The sequence below is a fragment of the Magnolia sinica genome, chromosome 2 (assembly GCF_029962835.1).
Source record: "Magnolia sinica isolate HGM2019 chromosome 2, MsV1, whole genome shotgun sequence".
NCBI classification, from domain to species: domain Eukaryota; kingdom Viridiplantae; phylum Streptophyta; class Magnoliopsida; order Magnoliales; family Magnoliaceae; genus Magnolia; species Magnolia sinica.
In genome coordinates this window covers 7,730,947-7,732,796 of record NC_080574.1, presented here as the reverse complement: position 1 = coordinate 7,732,796, position 1,850 = coordinate 7,730,947, and the positions used below count along the sequence as shown (strand labels likewise).

Genomic DNA, 1,850 nt, shown 5'->3' with positions numbered 1-1,850 from the left:
TTACATCCATTCAAAAATCCCAAAATCAAATCATCAGTTTAGTTTTTATTACTTAGTTTGTTTTGCATTTGATTTTTTTCTTCTCACAATTCATCTCCCTGTGGGATCGACCTTGTATTCACGGGATACTATTTACGAACCTCTGCACTTGGAGGCTAGTAATCAAGTTTTTGGCGCCGTTGCCGAGGAGAGACTGAGATAGATCAGATCTGTGCAAGATAGCTAAGGTAAGTTTTCTTTTAAACCCTCCAGATTTTCTGTAGATTTTTTTTTATTTTTTTATTTTTCTTTTTATTTTCTTTTTCTTTGAAAATAAATTTAGTTAGGTCTTTCAAGCACTAACTATGACATAAGGTTGCCCTGCTTGGGATTTTATCACCTAAGTACTATGGTTGTCCTACAGTTGCTGTTTGATCCCAAAGATCATCCACTAAATCTATTTTCCGGATTAGCATAGTTTAATTTCTGCATTAGTTTTACTTTTATTTATTTATTTATTTATTTCATTTTTTTAAATTTTTTTGTGGACTGAACCCTCATAATCAGCTCTGCCACCTGGGTTGTTGATTTATTTTGCTTTGTGGACTGAACCCTCATGGTCGGCTCTGCCACCTAGGTTGTTGATTTATTTTGCTTTGTGGACTGAACCCCTCATGCTCGGCTCTGCCACCTGGGTTGTTGATTTATTTTTCTTTGTGGACTGAACCCTCATGGTTGGTCATGCCACCTAGGTTGTTGATTTTTTTTACTTTGTGGACTGAACCTTCATGGTCGGCTTTGCCACCTGGGTTGTTGATTTTTTTTGCTTTGTGGACTGAACCCTCATGGTTGGCCTTGCCACCTGGGTTGTTGATTTAAGTTTTTATTTTTATTTTAAGTATCATACTTGTGATTTGAATTAGTGGTATTTGTTGCGTGGTGTGGAGGGTTTATGTCGCGTTGAAGTAGGGATCAAAACAATCGACTCTCCTCTGAAGGGGGACTAGTTCCAGGCCGTTATTATTCACTTAGAAGAGGCACTCAACATCGCTTGGATTCCATGGCAGACCCAGTTGATAATCCAAATCCAAATCTGCTAGATCCAACTATAAATCAAAATAGAGAAAATCAATATAATCCTCCTCTTGAGGATGAAAATGAAGTTCATAGGAATGTGTTAAACCAACCACGGACTTTACGTGAACATTTACACCATGAGAGATCAACTTTACCATCTTGCATAGTGTTCCCTGCTCACACAGGGAACATCGATTTTAAACCAGGTGTGATTCAATTAATTCCTAAATTTCATGGCTTAGATTCTGAAAGCCCCTACTTGCACCTCAAGGACTTTGATGAAGTAATTACAACGTTACAAGTAAACAATAACAATAGGATGTACTTAAGCTTAGGTTATTCTCATTTTTTCTAAAGAATCGGGCCAAAGCATGGCTCAACTCTCTAAGACCTAATACCATCACTTCATGGCAAGCCTTAAGTAGAGAGTTTTTGAAAAAGTTCTTTCCCGAGCACAAAACAAATGCACTAAAACAAGAAATCATGTCATTCTCCCAAAAGGGGAATGAACTATTTTTTCAAGCTTGGGAGCGCTTCAAAGACATTCTAATTACTTGTCCACATCATGATTATGAATCATGACACGTGATTGATGCTTTCCGAAAGGGGCTCACCATGGATACCCGTCAATTCATAGAGATGATGTGCGGTGGAACCTTTCTTGAAAAAGATCATAATGAGGCTTGGGATTTTTTAGATATGTTAGCAGAGAATACACAGACATGGGATGTCTCTGCTAAATCAGACCAAACTAAACCCATTCCTAGAGAGAAAACGAGAATGTATGTCCTAAG

At 37.7% G+C, this 1,850-nt stretch overlaps 1 non-coding gene across 1 annotated transcript; it reads right to left on the bottom strand.

Moving 5' to 3' along the window:
- Positions 1-1,521: 1,521 nt before the first annotated feature.
- LOC131238392 (small nucleolar RNA R71) lies at positions 1,522-1,627 on the bottom strand. Its single transcript, XR_009167797.1, has one exon. It is a non-coding gene; the product is annotated as a small nucleolar RNA R71 (small nucleolar RNA).
- Between the last annotated feature and the right edge of the window lie 223 nt (positions 1,628-1,850).